The following is an 8474-nucleotide window of genomic DNA, read 5'->3' on the forward strand; positions in this document are numbered from 1 at the left end:
AGTAAAGTGTGTGTGTGTGTGTGTGTGTGTGTGTGTGTGTGTGTGTGTGTTCTCACAGAAAATGTAGTTTCAGACTTATTCAATAGAGAAATATGTTTTCAATTACTTTGAATGCTTGACCTTGAATTTTGGCTTTGGTTTTGAATTTTTTTTATATTTTACCCACAGTAAGTAAGGTTGTTCATCCATTCAAATGGCTGAATGGATGTAGTTAATGGTTCAGAATATAGAGAGGTGTCCAAAAACTGCTTTCTGTGTGGTTCTAATCTTATTTAAAAGAAACCAAAATTTATTATCATCAAATTTATTTTTAGAATTGAACACAGGTGGACAAACATCTGATATAAAATGAGATGAGGGAGAACTTTTTTTTGAAACAATGTTTTGAATTTGTATGGTAGTATTGGAGAGATCGCTCAGTGGCTAAGGACTTTGGATGTTCCTCTAGTAGATTCAGGTCTGGTTTTCAGCACTTACAGGGCAGCTTACAACTGGTTCTAACTCCAATTCTTTGGATTCTGGTTCCACCTCGCGGCCTCTGAGGGCATTGCAAATTCTGCACAGATGTACTGGCAGGTGAAACACTCATAAAACAGAAAAACAAAAGAGTAATTTTCAAATTAAATGTATACAGACTCAAATAGAAGAGCATTGTCTCTACCTTTTTCAAATAAATTAAGTTAAACATCTTTATCCTTTATTTGAATTATCTAAATCAGCCATTGAGACAGAGACTTGAATACACACCATTTATTTAGAAATAGCACCCCAAGCAGTGGGATGAAAGAGATCAGGGGAAGGAAGAAATCTTATTGGTGATTGTCAAGCAAGTGACCAATGTGAGTATATAAAGTTCATTTCCAATGTTGAATTTCAAAGGGCCTTAGCAAGCCTGAAACTTATACCATGTAGGGAAAGCATACTAGAGAACTCATGAACTAATATACACCAGCTAGTAGCTTAGAACTGAACTCAAGAAATAATTAAACCAGCTCACTAAGGTAATGTGTACTCTGAGGACAAGTCTGCATGTAAACAGTTTGAGATGGGGGCTAATACGGATATAGGATGGCAAGGTACTGGCAGTGTCTGCCCAGTGGATTCCCCAAGCTCAGGGTCATGCGGATGGCTCTGTTAAACCAGTGAAAGTCATAAATGTGGGAAAGAAACCTGTAGGGAAGAGAGACATGTTAAGAGGGGTTGGAGGGAGACAAAAGACAGTTGGGAGAGGTAAGAATAGTAAGAATACAGGTGTGAAATTGTCAAAGAATGAATTTAGTTAAAAGTTATTTTAAAAAAGGAGGGGATCGAGTGTCTTCAGAATGAATTATATAACGTGAATGAATTGGTCCATGAATAAATGTAATAAAATAAATATCAACAAACATTCTGAAGCTTCTGCAGAAATCACCAAGGTATTTCAGCAGGTTGTCAAGAGACCCCACACTGCTGTAACAACTATGGGCAAACCTGACTTCAAAGTACAGTCATCCTTCACTCTTCTTACATTCACATCTGGCTGCCTTCCCTTCCTTCTTTCTTACATGTAACTGACTCACACGAATCAGCCTCCAAGAAATTCCCATTCTTTAAGTGTTTATGTAATTGCAGTCACACGTATTTTCCTGGAATCACTTAAGAGCAGCAGACTAAGCTAACACCTCAACAACACATATGTATTTTATGCGAATAAGACACCTAACACCATTGCACTCAAGAAAATCAATACATTAATTTTGTTTAAGTTATTCTAATATAATTTTGATATTCACCTCAAAATTTACCAATAACTTTGACACCAAACTCTATAGAAAATAATTCACATTACCTTGTTATTGTTGGAAAATTTCAGTATCCTTATTTCAGACTATACAACCTCCTTGGTTTTTTTTTTGCCATAGCATTTGATTTATGCTTTAATAATAACGGATGTACAAATAAAAAAATTACAGTGCTGAATGTAAATAAATGTTTATAATTATATTTGATTCACAGTTTCTGAATGATTGATTTATTTCTTTTTTTAAATTTTTTTATTATATATTTCTTTACTTACATTTCAAAGGTTATTCCCCTTCCTGGTTTCCTATCCATAAGCCCCTGTTCCTTCCCCTCTTCCTCCCCCACACGGTTATTCCCCCCTGTAGATCCCCCTTATTGCCCTTCCCCATATTCCCCTGCACTGGGGTTCCAATCTTGGCAAGACTAAGGGCTTTCCCTTCCACTGGTGCTCCAACAAGGCTATTCTCTGCTACATATGCAGTTGGAACCCTGGGTGAGTCAATGTATTTCAGTTGATTTTTTAAAAAGCTCTTTAAATCAAAGTCTTTACACTTTGCTGTTGGGTGTCCTTTAATATGGTGCTAAGTTTGTCTTGTATATCTTCTTAATTAAATCCCCACAGGAAATAAAGTCCACCCAGCCAATGCTGTATTCTTACTCATGACACATGGTCTAATTTTGTCTCATTGCTGCTAATGTTAACTTTGATCATTTGGTTAATGTAGACTCTGTCATCTTTTTTCATTGTAAAATTATTTCAGTTTCACTTTCTAAAATTTCTTTTATTTTGAGATTATAATGGAATTACACTTCCCCTTCCCTCTTCTCTCTCCAATCTCCAAATCCTTTCTTGTTCCCCCCCCCCAATTCACAGCCCCTCTATTTCAGTAATTTTTGTTACTTGTGTAAATGTTCATGCATATACATACATAGTCCTAACTATAATCTGTTCAGTCCGCATAATGGTACTTGTATGTATATCTTCAGTGTTGACCATTTGTTCCTAGATAGCCAAACCGTGCTCTTAACTTGTAAGATTATGTCTCTTACTCTCAGTCTTCATAGTTACCTATAGTTCTTCATGTAGGGTTAAGGATTCATGGTCTGTTCCCCCAGCCCCGTCCACTCTGGAGGTCTGTTGCTGTTGTCCTTGTTCAGGTCATGTTTAGGCAGTCATGTTAATGAAACCTTGTGGATGTAGCTTCTGGCATTACTAGTAGACAGAGCTCAAGCCGAGCTCACTCATTCTCTGACTCTATGATAATATTTCTACCCCCTTCTTCTGCAATGTTATCTGAGTGCTTAGTGCAGGGAGACTCGGTCTTATATCAACTATTAAGTGTAGTTCTAACATCCTGTCAAGGAAATTTCCCCTTGCAACAGACAGAGAGCATTATAGAAAACCAGAACCAATCAGAAAGCGTAGTTGTCGAGGCTAGTCCATAGATGCAGATATACAAAACATTCCCACACCTAAGGCTCAGCAAATATTGATTAACCTTTTTAATAAATACTTTGAGAGACTTACTTTGGATTCATGTAAGTGCTCAGTAGCCATAACATTTTCAATTTATTATTTTTTATATTTATGTACATTATAATATTCTTAGATTCTTATTTGAGCTATAGGTACTTTCTCTATGTTATTAGATATATTCTGATGCTTAACTGGTCCTAACTTGGGCAAGTAGAAACCTCTCTCAGACCCCTTCTATTAACAAACTTCCAATAGTATTTGAACTTTCACTTCAGTCAATTGGAAATAATTACTCAAAATATGATACTTTATTAAAGAAAGCAAAAGATTATTCTTCATTATATTTTTCCATCCAAACAAAAAATGCATACCAGACTGTCTTGTTTGAGACACAATGTAGACACTGTTAATTGAACCATATAAATATGTAAATTTATGTCATTAAATGTCTAGATTTGTTGAAAATAACCAATCTTTATGAAATCAATTAAATGTGGATAGGCTTTGATTATATTAATCAGTGCCACAAACATTAGCTCAATAGCTATTTAAATACAGACACTGATGAAATGTTACCATTTTTCATATAAATAAAAAACTTTCGAAGAATAAGAAACAGTCAAACACAAAATCAATTGATACATAAATTAATCAAACTACCTATACACTTAAAATCATCTGTTAGGAAGCATTGTCTTATTGTGTTTGGACTAGCAGACACCATAATATCCAAACTCATCCATGTCCATTAATTATTTTACTTGAAATCTGGAGGTTATAAGAAATAAAAAGACATCTGTCAATAGCCAGCAGAGAATGACACAATTTGATCAAGCTCGTTTCTAAGACCTGCCTGGGAAACACTTATAGTTTTTGACCCCTATCTCTGATCATAAATATCAAGATTTATCAGCTATATTCACTGGACAATAAACATATTGCAAAAAAAAAAGAGCTGTCTAGAAGAAAGACAGCTTCCCAGGCTCCCAGTATTATTTTGCTCTCTGCATGGAGTACCCAGAAAAGAAACATAAGCGCTGTGTATCCCAGAGTCACCCAGTGGTCTAGTGAACACTCATCACCTGGTCCAGTTGAATGTAACATCACAACCCTCATCCTTTCGGAAGTGATGGCAGAAGCAGATTTAAAAAATAAAAAAAAAATCCTCTTTCCTGAATATTCAACATGGATAGCAAAGCTCATCAAGATTAACTTTTAATGATGGAAAACTAGTTTTACAAGTAAAACACAAAGGAAAAATTGTATGTAAGTGGTATACAATTCCTTCAAATTATTTGAATTACAAGTTACTATGCATATGTATGTTTGTATGATCACCAAATGTGTGGGTTTGGGAGGTTTGCCTGGGTTATTACATACAAACCAATTCTAATCACGTGCTTAGGGTCATACTTCAGGTCTGTCACTGGTATGCTTCTTCTGGCTCAGTTAGTCAACTTCAGTACAGATAAAACTAACAAAAGAAGGGAAATCCCACTGTGAGGGATCCCAGGATTCTAAACCCATTGCTTGGCCTTTTTGGTCCTCCAGGTTAATGGTACATTAATCATTGCTACTTTTTAATGCCAGAAGCAGCTTAGCTCTCAGGGGTGAACTGATTCCCCGGTCATAAAGTTTACAAGTTCACTAGCTAAGTTTATGAACTGTTCAGGCATCCTTTGGAAATGCAAGGTGCTATGCAGTGATGCAGGCTCTGGATTGGAAGGAAAGCAAGGACAGCTGAGGAGCCTGTTTCTTGCTTATATGCTGCTTTTGCAATGAAAGTGCACATGCTCTAGAAGAACTAGCTGATTCAAAGCACCAGAATGACCGTGACCATGAACTGGCAATACACACTGCCATTATATTTGCTGTTTCTCGGGGCTGTTAATTATGGGAAAAGTGAGAGATGCTGGATGAAATGAAATTAAATCAAATTTGGCTTCAAAATGTTTTGTTCCTGCTCTTAATTTCCAGACTCTCCAAAGTGGACCGATTTCTCCCGAGGTCAATGGAATGAATACTCACCAGATTTCCTGTTAGTTTGCTCAGTTTTTACAACTTTCATTGCAACTCTTTCTCCAAGGGCTAGTGTTCATAGGTCTTTCCAGAGTTTGATCAGACTTGCCTTTCTTAGCCACACATCTTACCTGAAGCTCCATATGTTTTTTTTTTTTTTTGGTTCTTTTTTTGGGAGCTGGGGACCGAACCCAGGGCCTTGTGCTTCCTAGGTAAGCGCTCTACCACTGAGCTAAATCCCCAGCCCCGCTCCATATGTTTTAAAGATGAGTTAGGACCTATTCTATTTCAAGGAATAACGGTTAGCTCTTCTATACAATAAGTCATTGCCAAACATACGACTTCAGCTAGCACCATTGCATTTTGTGGATTGAACGTGGACTCTCCGAGTATACAAACGCAATTCCAATCCACAATGTGATGACGATATTGACTTTGAGGTCTTGGGGGGCAGGTCAACCAAAGTGAAAAGAAAGTATAATTAATTTATAACTGCCCTTTGTTTACTCAGGTCCAGCTGAATTGCTGGAAGAGCATGCCAGAGGGGAATATAGTGGATACATGTTCGTTCTGCTATTATTAGACAGTTCTCATAACTCCTTTCTGATGGTATCAGAGGATATTTCACAATATAATTATATAGAAGTATTATTTCTCCCCATTATGTACAAGCTAACAAAGTACGGTTATTTCCTAACATCGAGTTTCACTCCTCCCCAGCCAGAAGAAAAAAGAGAAGAAAACACAGACAAGCAGCTTAGCAAATGAGCGAAACCATCTGCATGTAGGATTTTCCCGTGTTTCCTTATGTTGGGTTCCCTGAAGAACACAGGTATGTGGAGACATGAGCACGTTTTATCATCTTCACTGACATCATGCAGTTACACGAGCCAAGGTAACATCATTGTAATTCATATGCTTTCCAGTTGTGTGGTTTTGGGAAGTTATCAAAACAACCGATGACTCAATTTCCTTATCAGAAAGATGAAAATGGTTAGTGCATTTGCCTTACAAGTCATAATTTGGAACAAAGGGGCAATTATTTTGTTGTTGAATATGTATGTTGAACATCGCCTCAGAGATAGCTAAGTTTGCACAACTGTTACGTACATGTTTCTTAAAAACAAACGGAAAAGTGTTTGTGTTCACTATCAACATACCTACTCAGGGTGAATTGAAGTTGATGCCTTAAATTTAGGAAAAACTTATTTGTATTTATGAAAATATTTTGGTTAGACTGTCCCATCTTTTACTTAGTCCTGTTGGCTACTGATAACTTGGGGCACTGTCCTGAAGATGTAGCAGCAGTAATAAAAACCTACCTCACTGACTCTGAGCCTGACTTTGACCTTTAATCATTGGACTATACTTTTCTTATTTTCTTACAGTACTTTTGAGGACTCTTCAGAGTTTGGAGAATGAATGAAGTAACACACATGTCCTTCATATGTGTGTGTGTGTGTACGTGTATGTAACATTATATACAACATATATAATATATAACATTATATATAACAAATGGTATATAAATATATATATATATGTATATATATCCATATATATTTAAACCATACTGGAAATTTTCATAGAGCTGTATTGATCAACTTTCATGTTACTTTGTTTTCTTTTTCCACTGTCAAGATGCCTCTAGAAACTTAAGCCTGAAATCATAATGGAGAACGTTCACAGATTGAAATGAATAGATATCTTCTCTTCACACATCTCATTCTTACTTATTTTCTCCATAATATTTCATCACTAAGGGTGGATCACATGTGCTCATCATAGCTGTAAAGAAAGCAAGAAAGTAAGTTTCAATCCCCTAGCATTTCTTTCAGGCTAGAAATGAGTGGGAGATGAGGAAGTTAATGTCCAAGGTTTCCTGTGGAACAAGAGGGAAAGAGGAGGGGGAAATTTTTCCTAATTTGAATTATGCTCAAAACAGTATATACTTGGAAGTCTGTTTGGGTTACAAGCATCTTAATGAATTTTCTTCTTTCTCCCGCAGTATCATTTCCAGATTATACATACCATTTTATGAATAGCTCTGTCTCAAATGCACAGAGATAGATCTAATTGAAGCCTTAGGACTATCTCACATGCTAATCATGCGACCAAACATGCTGGCATCACACATCATAGATGTATAAACTTTTATCACTTCACATTTGATTTTGCATGTTTATATTTTATATCATCAACATTTATTTTGTACGTCTTTATGCAACTGAAATATTTATAAGTGACATTTTATATCACTATTATTTTAAACATAACATTCCATACAAAGAACAGACGCAGGCTTCAGATATAGTGTAGTGGAGTCATTTGTTCACTTGAGGATATTTTTACATGCATTTAAAGTGTTTGGATTAAATCCATCCTCATTCTTTCAACTCCAATTCCTTCCCTATGTCTTCTAGTTTCACGTGTCGTGTGTTTTTGTTTATTTTCTGTTCTTTTTCCTATTGAGTCCCTACATGCTGCAGTATTTGTATAGTGTAAGACCATCTACATCTACTAGAAGATAAGTGGCTTTTCAAAGGTAAAGTCCTTAATGAAAACGGACTATCCATTTCCTAGCAGCTAACAGTTTCGAATAACTTCTCAGTTGGGGATTGAACTGTATAACCACCATCTACTCTATGTTGGGATTTTGTCTGGCTTGGTCTTGCATAGATCTTATGCATCCAGTGATGGCTGCTGTGAGTTCACTATGTGTAACTGCACTGTTGTATCCAGAAAATGATTTTGTTGTAGTTGTCAACTACCTCTGCTAACTTCAATTTTCCCAATGAACACAGATTCCTGCAACTGGTAAATGTGCAGAGAATAAGAGACTAAATCATCTAATCCTAAATCCAACATTTACCTCATGACCTTTCTTTCCAAAGTTCATGTGTCATCATGGCTCATGGGGTAGAAAAGTGGTGTACAGATTTTTAAAATAGAATTTTGATCCATTTATGATCTACTGGAACGAACGTCAGTACAGAGATAAATATTATCCACTCTATACCAATTTGCCTACCCAGCTCAGTCATTGTTGTCCTTTTTATTTGGAACTAAATTGTTCTGCTCTAACAAATGTTCATGGAATTAATTTATCATGGAAGGGAAAATTTTCGGTATAAATAGTTATGAATCTGGATTTTTAACCTGGTTAAATCCCAATATTACCATTTATTGGTATGCC

The sequence above is a fragment of the Rattus norvegicus genome, chromosome 3 (assembly GCF_021556685.1).
Source record: "Rattus norvegicus strain SHRSP/BbbUtx chromosome 3, alternate assembly SHRSP_T2T, whole genome shotgun sequence".
Classification (NCBI taxonomy): domain Eukaryota; kingdom Metazoa; phylum Chordata; class Mammalia; order Rodentia; family Muridae; genus Rattus; species Rattus norvegicus.